Here is an 18,967-nt window from a genome sequence, read left to right as displayed (position 1 = left end):
ACCGAAGCTATGTCATGTAACTTAAATGTAGGACAAGCCTAGGACTTGGGACACCTGGGTTCTGCCTTGCTCTGCCACTTCCTACATGACCCTGGCTGAGTCTCTTAACCTCTGCGAACCGCAGTGCTCCTTTAGTAAAATGGGCATAATAGCACAGGAGCTTTATGATGAGAAATGAATGTAACAGCTTAAGCATCTCGCAAATTAGGACCATATAACCACCATGAATAGTTTATCACTTATGCAGCTCAGATCATCATCTCTTCTCGGAGCCATGACATAACCCCCGCCCTTAGAGTACCGCATCCTAATCAAATGATGTTACTTCTCCAGCGCACTTTTGAGTGTGCCCTAAAACATTAGCACAGAACTCCTCAATGGCCCAGTGTACTTGTATTACATAGGTTGCTTAATTTGTTCTCCTTACAATAGAGATGAGATTCAGATCTTCCTGTTAGGTCCCCCAAAAATGGAACTTGTGCACATGGCCAGACCCAAACGTTTATCCCCCAGGGGAGTCAGATGTCTGAGGAGTTCATTTTTCCAAACCCAGCTGCTTACAGCTCAGTTTGTGATGGAGCTGGAGATGCTGACCCAGCTGTGAGTGATAATCTCTAGCAGTCAGCAGCAGGGACGCTGATGAATCGTGGCATGACACCAGCCGGACAATGCTGCCTGTGCGGGTCAACTTTGGGTGAGTAGTTGATGGATGAAAATGCAGCTGACAGCTCTGGGCTATGAGTCAGGAGATTCTAGCCTAGTCCATGAGCAGTGGCGAGGTCCCCTGGTGATAACAGGATGTTCAGGATCAGGAAGCCTGTATCTGCAGCTGAGCTTGGGGAGATAGGCTGGTAGGGAGAGCAAGGCTCTGGAATTTAAGATTCCTAGTTCAATCCCAGTTCCATCCCTAACTCATTGGGTGACTAAGCCAGGAACTTAGCTTCTCCAAAGCATAACCACCCTTACAATTCGGAAAAGCTTCCTACCGATAAGGATATTGAAGGTCTGAAATAGGCCTGCAAGGAATTCCTGACATTGGAGAGTTTCAAGAACAGGTTGGACAAACGCTGGTCAAGGTCAGTCTAGGTTTCCTGGGTCCTGCCTCAGGCTGGATTCAGTGACCTCCCGAGGTCTCTTCCTGTCCTCTTTCTGTGGAGTTTTTATCTCCCAGTTTAACCATCTGCAACCTCACGCGGGTGTTTGGCAAGATTGAACTGGCCTGATGCAGGAGTTGTTTGGCACTATGCCCCAAGACTGCGGCAGGATTGGTGGGTTCTCAACATCTCTGAGAATCAGACACAGGTTAAAACTTTTCAATAGCACCTAAGTCCCATTTTCAAAAGGTATTTAGCTACCGAGGCGGATTTGTCAATATAGCTAAGTGCATTAGGCCCCCACCTCCTATTGAAGTCAAAGGGGGTTACATGCCAAGTCACACTAGTCAACTGAAACCTCAGAAAAATCTGACCCTGATGAGATTAAGTCCCATTAAATATCAACAGGTCTTAGGCTTCTAAGGGTATATCTACTCTTGCCCCCTAGTTTGGACTAGGGAGGCAAATGAAGCATACTGAAGTTGCTAATGAAGCGCGGGATTTAACTAGCCCGCACTTGATTGGCATATTCGCAGCCGGCCACCATTTTAAAATGACAGTCACCCGATTTAACTTGCCACGTGTAGATGCAGTAGTCCGATTCAAAACTCTTCCCTCGAATTAACTGTTACTCCTCGTGCAATGAGGCCTAATACTGTTTAGTGGGAAAAAAAACCCTTGTGCCCTAGCATTCTTCGTTTGGTCTGGGCGAGTGACCCAGACCTGACAAAAAGAAAAGGAGGATGTGCTTTAAACCTTGTAGGGCGTGAACTAAGACTACCATGGTTTCCTGGGTGATATAGAGTTCAGGTTACCCCATCTGACAGGACTTGGGGTATTTAGGCCGGCCATGAATTCAGTAAAACTAGGTAACTCCAGGCCATCTCCTCTTCATTTCAAGAAAAAACAGAGCCATCCAATCCTGGTAGTCTGCCTTTGATACCCAGCCGTTTGATATTTTCTTTAACATCCAAGTGCCTATCTGATCATCAGATCAAACATTTCCTCTTGTCTGTTAAGTATTCTGGGACCTTTGGGCTAGAGAAAGCAGAAGCCAGTTATCTCTCCGGGTCCGTTTCATTCTATATGCACAGCCATTGGTCACTCTATTTTCCATCAACCATATGAAGAAACTCGCACAGATACAGACAGTATAATCTACGCTATCATGTGCCGAAAGTGTCCGTCTGCTATGTACATTGGACAAACATCTCAGACACTTCGCCAAAGGATTAATGCCCACAAAACAGATATTAGACAAGATCACAAAGAGAAAACAGTTTCTTGCCACTTTAACCAGAAAGGACACTCTCTAAATGACTTAGCCACCTGCATTCTGCTACAAAGACCTTTTACATCTGCACTTGAAAGGGAATCCTCTGAACTGTCATTCATGTTAAAATTCGACACTTACCAACAAGGACTTAACAAGTCTTTGAACTTTCTCACCCATTATCAAGACAGTTTCCCCAATTATCACCTGTAATACCATTAACTCACAAACATCCCACTCTCCCTACCTTTAATATCAGCAATTCACAGACACTTACCTTCCTTCCTCCCCCTTCCCACCCCCCCCGCATCCTCCTTCTGTTCTGCAATGTGATTTGTCCTTTTCATATTTGTTCATTTTTTTAAATTGTATCCTTTGGTATATATGGTTGTGACTACTTTCTTCCACTATTTGATCTGAGGAAGTGGGTCTGGCCCACGAAAGCTCATCATCTAATAAACCATCTTGTTAGTCTTTAAAGTGCTACATTGTCCTGCATTTTGCTTCAACTACCCCAGACTAACACGGCTACATTTCTATCACTATTTTCCCCCAAACATCTTCATGGTCTTGTCAAATTATGTGGCTCGCTATTCAAATTATTTACGGGGGGGGGGGGGGAGGAGAGAGAGAGAACATACAGCCAACTCTTTCAGCACCAAGATATTTGCAAGTTAAACATGGTAATTACTACTCACAAGCACTCTAGGGAAGTGTATATTACTTGGACAAGGCACAGGGCTTGAAGTATCGGCTTGACACTTTCTGGTGGAATGCTGAAATGCAAGTGAGCATCTCCTGGTGAAACCGAGCCGGAGTATTTCTGACAGCAAGCTGAACGAGCTGGATAACATCCAACGCTCCCTAGCGCCCTGCACCCAGCGAGTGATTAAATAGCAGATGGATCACCTTGTGCCATGAGCCTGTCCCCTTATGCCAGCTAGCCAGGCTCGGAAACCGGCCAATATTGGAGACTGTTAGTAATTCAGCGGACAGTGCTTTTTCCCTCTGAGTCAGTCTCCGTGCCCGAGCATTGCGTTGGGGAGCTAAAACCTGAGGGTTTGCTCACTTGTGCTTGCTCAAGGCACATTTCGTGAGACTGCTAGCCTGAACCCTAGCATCCTGTGGAAATCCTAACTCAGACAATTGCATTCTGTCCACAGTCCCTATAATCCCCCGTGAACTTTCCCTCATATGCAGGCGTCTCCATTCATGCTTACACGCTGTCGTGCAGTGGTGCGTTGCACTGAACACCAACAAGACCAAGACGAGTGCGATTCAGTGCTGGGTCATTCCACTTGTGCTTTGCATTTCAGTTTGTATTGGTGATGAATACTAGGCACTGCATAAATGCATGACTCCAAAGGGGTATTTACATTTTTAAACCCATCGTCTACTTCCAGTAGCACAACTGTGCCGATGAAGAAAGGCTTCTTTGTCGGCGCGTCGCGTCCAGACTCCCCCGATCTGCCGACAAACAGCTGATCGGCAGATCGGGGCAGCCATTTAAATTTAAATGAAGCCGCGATTATTTTAATCGCGGCTTCATTTCCCTCTTCCGATCTGGCTAATCTACATGCCTCCGTCGAAGGAGGCATGTAGTCTAGACACACCCCTAGAGAACAGTGAATTGGTTCCGGAAAGAATCCAAGTGAGAAGCTGTTTATTTTGGGAACTGAAAGCTTGCGGAAGGTTCTGAAACAGCTGGTCAATACTGCCCCCATTCACCCAGTTAGATCTGCAAACCTTTGCACTTTGAGCTGGGAGAGCCGGAAAGTGCCTCGGGAACATTTTACAAGAAGGAAGAGCGTCAGCTATTTCCACCAAACTTCCAGCTAGCCCTTGCCAACTGGCAGTTTCTTATCTGTTTCACAGGAGCAGTGGGTCTGGAGGAAGGAGCAGAGGGGTATGGAAGATGTTCTATGCATAAGCAGTGGAGCAGAAGAAGGTCTGAAAGTAACAAAGAGAGACTGGAAAGGTTCAGGCTGCTGAGCCAGGCTCAGGGGGCAGAATTAATGTTGGTCAGGTGTTGTAACCGTGCATGTCCATGCTTTCAAATATTTGAATTCTTCTGACTTTCCTAGGATTAGCTTTTGACATGTTCTCTCAGCCCTAAGTCTAGCTTTAAAATAATAAGGCTTAGATCTTCAACTAAGTGGGTGTGGAAATAAAACACTTGACTACAGTTTGTTTGTTAACCCTTGAGGGGAACTGTGTAAACTCTCAGTTCAAAACTAAACTAAACAATTGCTCATAGTATTTTAAATTTCTAGCTAGTGTTCATTTTTATACCTACCCAAGCATGATTGTCCTTAAAAAATAACCATACTAAAGATTCATATTTGGACACAAAAAACAGGACTGTGTAGCACTTAAAGACTAACAAGATGGTTTAATAGGTGATGAGCTTTTGTGGGCCAGACCCACTTCCTCAGATCATCTTGTTAGTCTTTAAAGTGCTACACAGGCCTGTTTTTTGTTTCAGCTGCACCAGACTAACACGGCTACATTTCTACCAATATTTGGACACAGATTGTCTTTTCAGGATAGAAGAATGAAGTTAAACAAGGCCAGCTTTTCAAACTACTTAAATTCAACAATTGTAACACCGAGCAATCTAATTACTATTTGGAATAGATAAACTGTGAACATGCCAAGTAACAATGTATTCAGTCCATTTCTGTTGTTATCTATCATACAGCTGTCTTATTTTACTCTGTGAAACTCCCTTGCATGCCTGCGTCTTTCACTTTAGATAATACAACTAGTAAATACAGAAGATTCAGGCTGTCGGGACGGATCCCCAGCGGGGTAAATCAGTGTTACCTCTGAGGACACCAATGCAGCCATATTGGGCTTACAGAGCCAAAGACTTTGGGATTGGTCAGGAAAGGTATTTAGGCAACTCACGCCCAGTGACGCCAATGAATGTTAGGAGCCTAACTAGTTTCCGGGATCCGGCCCTTTGCAGCTTTCCTCTAGGCAAGATGAGTTTGTTAAGAATGAGCGAGAAAGCTCTGGAACGGTTAGCCGCCGCTGGTTAGCCATCCTGTTTTGCACAGGCAAAGAAGTCGTAAAGTTTTTCTAGACTGAATTCCTTGAACTGAATTCAGTATCCATGCCAGATCTCCTAAAGCAAGACTTGTTCCAGATGAAGGTGACACTGCAAGTCTTGCTAGCCCCCTACTGCCAGCGAGGTTTATGGAAGGAATTTTCAATGATCCTATTTTACATTCCAGAGCACTTAAGCTGCTCGGATCTCACCCTACTGTTACACAAGCCAGGCACTGTTGACATGCATTTCTCTAGGCTAGATTCATGGTCCAGTAACAGACAATGAGATCATGCAGACAGCGACAGCTAGAAGCCACAGGGGGAAGGAGGCACGGTATAAAGGAACTTCCCTTGGGCGCCTAATCAATCTCAGCAGCTGTTTATTGCTTCGCATGCTATAAGGCCAGAGAAAACGGTGCTCAAACAAACCACAAGTCACTTGGCTGGCTTTCCTGTCTGCAGTTTCTGTACACTACGAATAAACTTCTTTGGGGGAGGGGGGAATCACACTCGCATGCATTTCCTAGTGGAGCTTTGTACAGCATCACTCGCCCATGCCTCCGATAGGCAGCCACTCCCGGTCAGAGAAGGAGGGTTTTTCATTTGGCCTTCCTGCCCCTACGTGAGATAAGTGAAAGTGAGCCCCAGCTCAGACACAAACTCTCTGGGATTCGGCGTCTGGCAGCTGCTTCCACAGGAAGTCGTGCTGTCCTGCATCCAGGAGCAGAAAAGGGTGAGTCCTGGTCCGTAGCCCACAGACAAGCAGGAATGCACAAAGCAGCTGGTTGGACACCTTCCCATCCCACCATCCTTCTGGTCCATGGTCTCCCAGCCCTTAGCTTTCTAATATCGCTCCTTGGACTTGGAAGAAGGTCGATTGTTATTTCTCCACCTTGCTTCTTACTCTCGGGCGCTTTCACATGGCGCGTTGCCTCTTCCAAGTGCTGCCTGGGCGTCTGCCAGGTTAGGCCTCACAACCGCCTCAAGTGAGGTGGCTTACTAAGCAATATCCTCATTTCCTATAGGAGGAGAGCTTAGAGAGATTCCCATGGGCCCCCAGCAAGGCGCTGGCAAGCATGTCAATAAAAGCAGGCTCACGCTATAGGCCCAGGCAGCGCCCCATTAACAGCAAGCGGCTGTCACTCTGGAAAGTCAGCGTTCAAGTCTGGAGAAAGCGTGAAGTGAATGTGATGGTCTCCATCTAATCCTCCGAGTACAGACGGCCAGCTCCTGCCAAACCACAATGTGTTGCAATTAGCGGGACAGACTCGGGACTTGAAACGCAGAAGAGGGGCCCAGCAGGCCAGGGGCCCAGAGCAGGACTAAGGTGGAGTAGGCAGGGGAGCCGGGAACTAGAAGCGATGCAGCCTGGACAGCCATCTGCCCACCTAGGCCTACAGCCCAGGGAGGAGGACGCGTCCTCCCTGACGATTTGCCGAACTCTTTCCCTCCAGAAGACACTGCAGGTCTCCCGCGTTCCTACATTGGCTCTCCATTGTGCTCATCCAGGCCCATTTGGGAGCTATCCCTGTGGAGCATTTTAAACCCGCACGAGAAAGGAAACAGCCCTAAAGTTCCACACGGCGGCTTCCCCCTCGTCCAGCGCGGAAGAGACGTCGTGTGGCCACGAGCAGCTGAGTGAGCGAGCTCCGGCCCCGCAGCGCCCCTTGATTGCGAGCCCCAGTCGATGGGAGCTGCCGGGACAGATGGGGGTGGTGCACAGACCCTTTGGCCAGCTCTGAACATGGGAGCTGACCCCTTCGCCACTTCCCTGGAGCTGCCTAAGGTAAGCGCTGCCCAGCCAGAGCTCACAGTCCCTCCCACACCCCAGAGCCCCCCCCACACCCAAACTCCCTCCCAGAGTGCGCTTGCACCCCACCCTCTGCCCTAGGCTCAGCCCAGGACCCTCCCCCCCTTTGAACCCCTCAGCTCCACCCCAAAGTCCGCACCCCTCCCACACCCCAACCCTCAGTCCCTTCCCCATGGAAGTGAGAGAGTGAGCAATGGAGGGGAGGGCAGAGGGAGTGGGGGAGGACCTTGGAGGAGGGGTGGGGCCTCGGGGCAGGGGCAGGGCATGGTGTTTGGGTCTGTGTGATTAGACTGTTGGCAGCCCTGAAGAGAATCCAGCCCCCTCGGAATTACATTTATTCCCACCCCTCCCAATGGGCCGGGCAGGTCTTCTCTCTGCTCAGACACAAACTACTTGAGCTACAAGCCCAGTCGGGCCAGATTCCCCAGAGATGAATTTTAGCTCCTCCCCCGTCATCCCAGAGCCGACCGACAGGACAAGGCCAGTCTGGTGTCGCCCCCTGCGATGATGCAGCGCCGGCTGCCCCCTGTTTTCACGGGTCTTCCAGGGCTGCATTTTAGAATCCTAGGGCTGGAAGAGACCTCAGGAGTCATCGACTCCAGCCCCCTGCCCAAAGCAGGACCAACCCAACTCAATCAACCCAGCCAGGGCCCTGTCAAGCCGGGACTTAAACACCTCTAGGAATGGAGATTCCACCCCTCCCTAGGGAACCCAGCCCAGCGCTTCCCCACCCTCCTAGGGAAATAGTTTTTCCTACTATCCAACCTAGACCTCCCCCACGGCAGCTTGAGCCCATTGCTCCTTGTTCTGCCATCTGCACCCCTGAGAACAGCCTCTCCCCATCCTCTTTGGAACCTCCCTTCAGGAAGTTGAAGGCTGCTATCAAATCCGCCCCCCTCACTCCTTTCTTCTGCAGACTAAATATAAACTTAAATCCCTCAGCCTCTCCTTGTAGGTCATGTGCTCCAGCCCCCTAATCATTTTGGTCGCCCTCCGCTGGACCCTCTCCAATGCGTCCACATCCTCTCTGTAGTGGGGCGCCCAGAACTGGACACAATACTCCAGATGTGGCCTCACTAAAGGGGAATAATAACTACTCTGGATCTGCTAGAAATGCTCTTTCTAGTGCACCCTAATGTGCCATTAGCCTTCTTGACTACCCGGGTGCACTGTTGACTCATATCCAGCTTCTCATCCAAAGGGCATCTTCATTCAAGGAGCCATGGTATTCATGCTGCAAACCAGACATTCCAGCTGTTGCATTTCATGGAGTGTTGAGGGCCGGAGCGTGGACACAGCAAACAAACTGGTTTCTTGGCCGGGCCACTCTGATTTGACTCACTCACAAATTCCTGGGCTGGGATTTGCAAAGTTGCCTAAAGAACTAGGAGAGCCGGTGCCCTTCAAAAGTCCACCCCACAGCTCCGCAGAGTCCCATTGGAGAGCTCGCTCACCCAATCAGCAGTGAGGTTTTGTTCAGCACAATGTGCGTTTGCCCTAGAGGGGAGGGTTCCATGCATAACAAATGGAGTGTCAGCAACAGCCCTCTGGGGTCACACGCCTCTTGCCAAGCATTCAATCAAGAATCGTCACCGTTCTGACAACAGTCCAAAGCACACAGCCAGCTGATCCATAACTGCCAAGGTCACCTGCCATGCAGGTTGGACCTCCCTGGGCGGGAACCCTGGAGACCTGATCAGTCCTGGTCTAGCAAGTTTGCCAGGCCAACAGGTTGGTGCGGAGGGTGGACACCTGTTTTCCAGCTGGGCTCCTCTCACCAGGCACCAGGCTCTGCTGCCCTCAGCCCTGAGGCTTCATGTCTCCATAGGCTATGATATGAGTCAACAGGGGGCCCTTGTAGCCAAGAAGGCTAATGGCATATTAGGTTGCATTAAGAGGAGCATTGCCAGCAGATCCAGAGATGTCATCATTCCCCTTTATTTGGCTCTGGTGAGGCCACATCTGGAGTATTGTGTCCAGTTCTGGGCCCCCTACTACAAAAAGGATGTGGATGCATTGGAGAGGGTCCAGCGGAGGGCAACCAAAATGATTAGGGGGCTGGAGCATATGACCTACGAGGAGAGGCTGAGGGACTTGGGTCTGTTTAGTCTGCAGAAGAGAAGAGTGAGGGGGGATTTGACAGCAGCCTTCAACTTTCTGAAGGGAGGTTCCAAAGAGGATGGAGAGAGGCTGTTCTCAGTAGTGACAGATGGCAGAACAAGGAGCAATGGGCTCAAGTTGCGGTGGGAGAGATCCAGGTTGGATATTAGGAAAAACTATTTCCCTAGGAGGGTGGTGAAGCACTGGAATGGGTTCCCTAGGGAAGTAGTGGAATCTCCATCCCTAGAGGTGTTTAAGTCTCGGCTTGACAAAGCCCTGGCCGGGTTGATTTAGTTGGGATTGGTCCTGCCTAGAGCAGGGGGCTGGACTTGATGACTCCTGAGGTCTCTTCCAGTTCTATGATTCTATGATTCTAGGCTCTGCCGGCCCATGGATTGTCCTGCCCTGAGGGCCCTGCTGCCCTGCCAGTTCCACCGGCCAGTTCCACTCCCAGCTGCTAGCAACCCAGTTTGCTTGGGCTCTCTGGTCCTATAATATCTGTGGTGCTACTGTAACCGCCACCAGGCAGATTCGGACCCGGGAGGTTATGGAATCCCCATCTCTGGAGCTTAGTGTAGGAGCCTCTACACTTAAGCTATCAAGCCAGCTGCTTCTCGGCTTAGGCCCTTGTTCTTCTCACTCACTGTAAATGGTCTAAGTGTAAATGGTACAGTGACCCTCACCAGGTGTGTGGAATAGCGATAGAAATGCAGCCGTGTTAGTCTGGTGTAGCTGAAACAAAAGACGGGACTATGTAGCATATTAAAGACGAACAAGATGGTTTATTAGGTGATGAGCTTTCGTGGGCCAGACCCACTTCCTCAGATCAAATAGGTGTGTGGGTTGCACTACCAGACCACAGATGTTGCTGGACCAGAGAATCCCAGATCATAGAGGTTCAACCTTGGATACAAAAAGAGGGGAAAGCTTCAGTCTTCTGAAAACCAGGGTTTCACGCATGGGGAATGTTTCAACCATTTTGCATTTAACGCAGAAATCCATTTATAGAGTTTATCTTTACAGCTTTGACAAATCAAGATCTGTGTTATAAGTCCCACTCCCACTAAGTAGACAAAGTTACGAACCATAATAGGAGAGCCCTCTGGATTGAAAGGTGTCACCATTAGGAAAGAAATGGGATCATAACAGGCTAATATCTTATATTATATATTTTTGAGATTTGTGCATCTGTGAGTCCGTCTCACTGTGTGTGTGTCTGAAAGTCGGTTTGTTCAAGAACTCCTCTTACACGGCAAGAGCTAGGTCCACCAAATTTGGGAGGCAGCTTCCTCTTCTCCTAACTCAAAGCAGGATCAAGGTTTGGTTGTTCCAGGAAAACAGGATGTGCCTGGAATTCAATTGTTTTCCATAACACGGAAAGGAAAGGGGCAGAGAGAAAGGAAGGGTGCAATACTCACCATCACCACTGGGGGCAGCAAGTGCAGGGGAGAGCTATCCTGCAGAGTAACCACTGGGGGGAGCACCACCAAGGGAGGGGTCTCTCCATTTTGCCTGCCACTGGCCCAGTTACTTGCCCCCTGGCTGCAAACACTTCTCCCCTGGCCCTAGCGCCAGACCAGGGAGAAGGAGGTGAAAGACCCTTTGGCCCCATCACTGTGGCTGGGTAGTGCAGCCCTGCTCCCCCTCCTCCCGACATGACCCACCAGTGGCCCTCCTGCCAGCATGGCCAGGCAACCCAGCATGGCCACGCCCAGCCAGTCTGTGTGGCTACCTCTTCCCCTTGGGCCAGGCCCAGGGAGTACCAAGGGGAGGCCCATGTGCCCCCTACACGCCCGTTCCCGGGTCAGACCCAGGCAACGCCAGGTAAGTCTTCTAATATACCCTATTAGTTATCACAAAGACAAGAATTCTTTAAGAAAACAATATCTCCCATTGAAATACATTGCATATTTTAGAGAGCACGGAGAAGTTTGAAGACAAGTGATCACTTCAAAAATAAACAGATCCAAGACTGAGGGAGGACATGATAGCTGTTTTCAGGTATCTAAAAGGGTGTCATAAGGAGGAGGGAGAAAACTTGTTCATCTTGGCCTCTGAGGATAGAACAAGAAGCAATGGGCTTAAACTGCAGCAAGGGAGGTTTAGGTTGGACATTAGGAAAAAGTTCCTAACTGTCAGGGTGGTCAAACACTGGAATAAATTGCCCAGGGAGGTTGTGGAATCCCCATCTCTGGAGATATTTAAGAGCAGGTTAGATAAATGTCTATCAGGGATGGTCTAGACAGTATTTGGTCCTGCTGTGAGGGCAGGTGACTGGACTCGATGACCTCTCGAGGTCCCTTCCAGTCCTAGTATTCTATGATTCACAATTGTCTTCCTTATGTAGATTAATAAGATTTGTCATGGCAACTTTGCACCTTTATAATTTGATGTAAAAGACAAAACAGTTCAGTATAGTCTCAGAACCAGGTTTTCAGAGGTATTTCAGCATTTAAAGATGCAGATAGGATTTTTTGATTCTACTAGTCACAACAGTTGGGCACTGGGCTCTTTGAAAAAAAAAAACCCCCAGCAGCCTAGAAGTAATACTGGTGTGGTTCTAATTCAAAGAAGGAACAAGAATCCACCGAGTTCCTAAATCATCAAGCTGTACCCCTTCCCTCAACGAACAGCCAAGTCTCCCATCTGGTTAGTAGCCAAACCTGAACCTGCTTAGCTAGAAAGAGCTGGCAGCATTATCACACAACATTCAGACAAGAGCCCTTCAGTTTGCTTTTAAAAAACCTGCCTGTGGTAAGACAATTCAGGCTGCAAAGAGGCTTTTGCAAAGCATGCCATAAGAGCCCTTTGGCTTCTCGTTTGCCCCAACACGAGTCCCTCTTTACGGGACAATTAATGGCATAAATGAGAATATTCTTCCCATCAGCTTTACTCATGTGTATAGCAGTGATTTTGCTAAAGCTGCAGGCTACATTTACTATTCACAAATTCCTAGGCAATTTATTCCAGCTATTTTCCTTTGACAGCTGCACAACTATAGAGAAACTCACTTCCCCACACAGCCAAAAGAGAAAAAATATTTGTATCATTAACTTGGGGAAAGGCTTATCAGCTTATTGGTTGTTCTGAATCATATTTACACAGAATGGGAGTGTTGCCAGGATAAAGTGAAGTAATTGCCACTGTTGAGGTGGAATTTTCCATACACCCATTGCAGGGACTGGATTTTTATACGTTATTTATAGGCTTGGCAGAATACACATTTTTAAATATAATTTCAATAGATAGCAATGTTTTATTTTTAAACATTGTTTTTTATTCTATTTAAATTTTCAATTGCACAAAATCATGGGTTTGAGGGTTTATTCAAAGTTTTATTGATTTAAATTTTCACATTTGTGAGAAAGTAAGTGGAAATTCAGACATGGGGGTCAGACAATTAATTAATGACAGTAGACAGATTCAAAATGACGACACTTTGGCCATTAAAGCCTCAGTTGCCAACATTACAGGTCACAATATACACAGTAAATATCCTTAATACAAACTCCCATAAATTTCTCAAAAAGCACTTTTCTTAGTTGGACTATCTATAAATTTGGAATATCCCTGATGGAAATTTTTTTCATGGGATTGTGTGTGTACAGGGAGATGGATGTTTATGAACATAGCGACACAAACTCAATTCTCCCAAGCCTATCAGTTTAGCATGAGAGATGTCAGTCAAGAGGTACACAGTGATAAATTACTTTCACAACCCCCATTACTTCGGCTGTGTCATGTTTTCTGAAGAAAGTCAACAATTCCCTTGTATGTTGTGTTCCTTTTTTAAAGCAAGTCTCATTACAGATGACCAACAAATATATTACCTTAAAATGTTTATGGCAGATTGAAATTTTCTGCAATATACTTGGAAGACCTCATTGTATTCTGTTTGGCTACATCTACACTGCAGGCTTCTTGAACAAGAACTGTTTTGGACAAGAACTCTTGTGCAAAAAGTCTTCCACAAGAGCACGTCCACACTGCCATGTGCTTTTGCGCAAGAGATGTGCTTTTGCGCAAAAGCATCCATGGCAGTGTGGATGTTCTCTTGAGCAAGAAAGCTTTGATAGCCATTTTAGCCATAGGAGTTTCTTGCGCAAGAAAATCATGTTGCCTGTCTACCGCGCCTTCTTGTGGAAGAGCTCTTGTGCAAGAGGGCTTATTCCTCGTGGGGAGAGGAATAACTCTTCCGGAAGAAGCCCTGTTTTCCGATGCTGTCCTGTAAATTTACTTGTGCAAGAACACGTGTGTAGTGTAGACACCTCGTTCCACGAGGCGTACAGCTAGTTCGGATTAGAAGCCTAATCCGAACTAGGTAGTCCGTGCCATGTGTAGCCGCACGGCACAGAGTCTGAACTAGCCGGCATTTAAAAATGGCGCCGGCCGGCTTCATGCAAATGAAGCCCGGGAAATTCAAATCCCGGGCTTCATTTGCAAGTGCGGATGACTACATTACCCCCGCTAGTTCGAACTAGCGGGGTAGTGTAGACATACCCTCTGTGCTGTGTAGATGCTCTCTATTTCAAAATAAGCTACACAATTGACATAGCTCAATTTGTGTAGTTTATTGCCAGTTAAGCCCTGCCATGTATCCTAATCTGCTGCGGCTCTGCTGAAATGAATGGGACTGTGTCGCTGTGACTGAGGGGCCGAACATCAGCAGGCAGCGAGTTATACCCCGAAAGAAGCCCCTTGATACCATCTGGTTAATGTGAACGCACATAAAAATACATCACTTACTGAGGTTCAGTGGCTTGTGAATTTCAGGCAGAACGGAACCGTAAGCAGGTTGCCTCGGGGAGGGGCAGCTCCCCCTCATGGTCAGCCCCTCCGACGCACTACGTTTCCGCTGTCAGTTGGGCATTAGCGGAGGCCGCGAGTCCGCGGGTAGGTCCTCCCACTGGGCAGGCAGCAACCCGGCATCTAGAGCCCGGCTGCAGTCTAGAGCGGACAACAAATAAGCAGTTCAAGCGCCCGGCCGCAGTTCGTGACGGGCAATACAATACACAGTTCAAGGGCCCGGCCTCTGTCCAGAGCGAGCCACCAGGAAGCAGTTCCCACCCAAGCCCTTGCTCAGGGCCTGGCAACAGTTAAAGACACAGCAGTTCAAACCCAGGCCCTTGCTCAGGGCGGGGAGCCAGTTAAACAAACAGCAAAGAGTTCGGAGTTCAAAGCCAGACCCTGGTTCAGAGCAAGGCAGCAGGCTCAAATGGCCGTTTAAAGCCAGGGCGTGGCAGCAGGCACACACACAGCAGCCTAAAGCCAGGCCCCTGTTCAGGGCGTGGCAGCAGTGGGTGTTGGCTGCAACTCAGGCACAGCCAAGGGGGAGTCGGCCACCCGAGCGTGGGCTGGCGGGAGGAGGGGGGAGGGGACACGGGCCCACCCACTCCACTGCGTCCCAGCCCACGTCGCAGCGGAGCAGTCTGCCGCTGGGTCAGCGGGGATCCGCCCCGCAACGCTGCCCGAGCTCTGTCACGGCCCGGGCCGCATTATGACTTTCGTGGGCCCCTTCCTCCATTAAAAAAAAATATTAAAAATTATTTTGGATAGAACTTTAAATACTTCAACATTTTATTTTTCTGTTTTAGGCAAAATTTAACAGATTTTCATGGGCCCTAAAAGTTTCATTTTTTTTCTGATGTGAGAAAAAAATTCAAACATTTTCCTCGACCCTAAAAGTTCATTTTTTTCTTCTGGTTTTTAAAAGAAATTAAAACATTTTCGTGGGCCCCTAAAAGCAGCGTGGGCCCTCGACACTCTGCCTACTGTGCCGAATGGATAAGCCGGCGCTGGTCACGGCGAACAACGAGTCAGCTTTCCCTGGGCTGTACCTGGGTTCCGGGCGGGTCCTCGGCAGCTCTGGCCAGGGGGAGAGTCCGTCTGGGAGCAGCGGGCCCGGCGGCCCAGCCCACTGCTCGGCCTCCGCGGTGTCTTGCTCCTCCGGCGAGGGCGGAGTGGAGGCTTCCGGCTCCTCCCGTCACCGGGCCTTTCTGGCCTCCTTGGAAGGCCTGTTTTCTCACTGGCCCCCTCTCATGATTGAGAGTCAGGTACTTCGTTAGGGCCAGCTGTTGCCCACCAAGGCTCGGGGGGGGGGGGAATGACCTTACTGGGTCAGATCAAAGGTCGATTGAACCCAGGGTCCTGTCGGCTCACAGTGCCCAGTGCCAGGTGCCCCAGAGTGAGACCAGAACAGGGAGTCATCAAATCATCCCTCCCCCGTTGTCCTTTCCCAACCCCTGACAAACAGAGGCCAGGGACACCGACCCTACCCACCCTGGCTAGTAGCCATTGATGGACCTGACCTCCAGCAACGTATCCAGTTCTTTATGTTGTAGATTGGGTTGTAGATATAGACAGGGGCGGATGAGAGTGCCGCGGGGCCCCGGGCAGCGAAATTTCGCGGGGCTCCCCCCTTTGACACGGCGCATGCGCAGGCCCAGGGCAGCGCAGGGCCCAGGGCAGCCGCCCCGCTCGCCCTGCCCTAAATCCGCCACTGGATATAGATCTTGTTGTTATAGTAACTGAGTAGGTCACTGGGATCAGCCCAGCTACTCTGGGCTTATTCTAGTTAGTTCTGTGCTATGCAATAAAATGGACACTTGCAACTACTCCGGCTCTCTGCCTTTCCTCTGATTTCTTCCTATGCTGTGAAACTCCCACGACATAACACTTTATCTAGTCAGATCAAACTTTTGTAACTTCCGGGACTTTTGGGTCCTCTCCTCGCTGGCAGAGTTCGCCTCAATGCCCCTCCCCCAACAATTTAATTTGTCAGGAAATTAAAAAGACAATCGCGAGTCTTTGTCAGCAGCCGGTGGACAGTGGTGCTGCACTATCAGGGTACGTCTACACTACGAGTTTTGCCGGAAGAAGCAATGCAAATGAAGCGGGGATTAGCATTTTCTCGCGCTTCCTTTGCATCATCTCTTCTGATCTGTTTCTGTGCCAACACAAGCAGTGCGGACATTTCCTTTTTGCGCAAGATCCTTATTCCTCACAAAGGAGTAAAGAGCGGGGTCAAAAATCAGGGCTCTCGATTGAAGAACTCGCACCCACGTGACGGTCACACCGCCATCTCTGCTCCTGAGAGTTTTCCAAGGCGCTGAGATAGCCACGGGGGTTTCAGTGCTGGTCTGGTTCATCAAGGGAGGATCCCGTTTTAAATGCTCGACCAGATCTCCGCTGCAGCAGAGGAGGCAGAACGCTCCCCCCCACCCACCCCGATACAAGTTAGCCTGGCTCCACTGTGGCCAACACTGACCCCCACCAGCGGAGCGGCTGGCCCCTTGCATTGTAAGAACTGATCGTTTTAAACAAAACATATTGATTTGCGCCAAAGGGCAGGGCTGGCCAGGAAGCCCGCTGTGGAGAAACGGAGGTTTTATAACGGGGCCAAACTGAGACTTGCAAAACTTTCCACCAACCATGAGACCATCGCCTGGTGCTGGGGGTGCTCTTCTATCACCGACTGAAGTCACTGCTTCAACCAGACAGAACAGCGCCTGGAACGTGGCTCTCCCCTGCCCAGGGCCTGTTGGCTAATTGCAGGGGGCGGGGGAAGTCTCTTTCGGAGCCTATAACACAATGCAACTCACCAGCACAGCGCCTCCTGCTGGTCCCTCTGGGAATTAGCTCTACTCAACTCAGGCCAGCTGCCCTCTGAAATGGCCCTGCAGCATTGGCAAGGGGGTGGACCTACTGCCTTCTGCTGCTCCCCTGATGCCCCAGCACCCTCAGGCCTTGAGAGCCCAAGCCTGGGAATTTGCCTGGCCAGAGTTCCCCAGCTCTGCCCTGTGTCAGGAAGCCTCCAGCTTCTCTGGCAGCCAGGCCCCTCCTGCTCCACAGCTGAAGCAAGCGTGTCCTTCTCCTCCCTTCCTGGAGCCCTTATTTATATCGCCCTCAGCTGGGCCCTAATTGCCCACAGCCTCCCCAGACTGGTTTTAACCCTTGTAGGGCCAGTGCAGGGCAAACGCCCCATCACAGAGCCGTTCCACTTCTATTAAACATACGCTGGGCCTGAGCGAGATACCGACACCATAGCCCAAAGGCTAGAGCGCCTGAGTAATCAGAGACCCATGTCTGAGCCCTTGCTGAAATCAGGCCCTCAAACCCGCTGGCGGTTCTGGTCTCTGTTCCTTGCTTGTTTTGACCGGATTTGAGAAACTCTTTTCTTGAAGCGGACACATTTGGAGCTGGCATTTTCTGGCCACAAATATTTGCTGAAGAATTCCTGACGCGCGCTAACAAGTGTTACGTCTCTGCGCTTAGCAAGCGGAGACCTCCAGTCGACAGCTCCTTGAAAACGGATGTTCTTCACAGGCAAAACAGCATAGAAAATCATAGATTCCTAGGGCTGGAAGAGACCTCAAAGGTCATCAAGTCCAGCCCCCTGCCCAAGGTAGGACCAATCCCAACTAAATCAACCCGGCCAGGGCTTTGTCAAGCCGAGACTAAAAAATCTCTAGGGATGGAAACTCCACTACTTCCCTAGTTAACCCTTCCAGTGCTTCACCACCCTCCTAGGGAAATAGTTTTTCCTAATATCCAACCTAGACCTCCCCCACTGCAACTTGAGCTCCTCGTTCTGCATCCGTCACTACTGTGAACAGCCTCTCTCCATCCTCTTTGGAACCTCCCTTCAGGAGGTACCTGCCTGGCCTCCCTCGATTCCAGGCACACGCCAGTGCTGTCCAGGCAGTCAAACACTGGCTGGAGCCAGAGCCAGATCCAACCCACAGGCTCTGCCTGATGGGGGAGGCAGTAGCTCCATGCGCTGCCGCTCCCCCTTCCCCTGGGCAGGCGTAGTCAAGTGCTGCCTGGAGACATTTCCCCCTCTACAAAATCTACTAACCCAGGCCCCCGAAGCTCTGGGGCGTGAGGGGAACGTGGGGGAATGTCTTTCTGCTTCTCAGCGGGGGCCACGTGAGTGAGGTGGTTTTTCAGTGGGTCAGTGGCCCCCATGAAAAAGGGTTCCCTGCCCTGTCCTATGTGGACAGGAAAAGCCCTCCCGTCGGCAGGGGAAGTGTCTACCCAGAAGTAGGGTCACCAGATGGTTTCAACAAACATACCGGGCACACTTGACATGACAATCGACGTTACAGCTGATTTAGAAAACACTGGACACGTCTATTGTCTCATTTCTATTGTCTCAATTTGTTTCCCAAACAGAAAGCTCAAATACTGGACTGTCCGGTTCAAAACGGGACACCCGGCCACCCTACCCAGAAGCGCTGCAGCTGTGCTACTCTGGGGGCTGTAAGCCTCGCCCAAGTGTCCAGCCCCTCTCCAGCATCAAAGCAAGTTGACCCTCCAGCCCAGACAAAACTACAACTAGGCGGATCCAGTTACAACCATCCCCCATCCCTCCTGCTCAGATCACACCGTATTCTACCTCGCGGAAAGAGACTTTCCTTGTAGGCCATAGGGACGTAAGCGAGTAGTCGATTACCTATAATCCTAAGCCTAGCGGGTAGTCGAGTTGACTACTCACATTCACCCCCCCTTCCCTCTGCTGCCTCTGTATCAGAGGCAGCAAGGGGGAGAGCAAGAGCCCCCCAGCACCATCTCCACGGTGCCCCCTCCCCCCCTGCACTGCTGCCTCTATCAGGGGGGCAGGGGAGACCTATTCAC

The sequence above is a fragment of the Pelodiscus sinensis genome, chromosome 23 (assembly GCF_052426305.1).
Source record: "Pelodiscus sinensis isolate ZL-2025 chromosome 23, ASM5242630v1, whole genome shotgun sequence".
NCBI lineage: Eukaryota > Metazoa > Chordata > Testudines > Trionychidae > Pelodiscus > Pelodiscus sinensis.
This window is presented reverse-complemented; position numbering follows the sequence as displayed.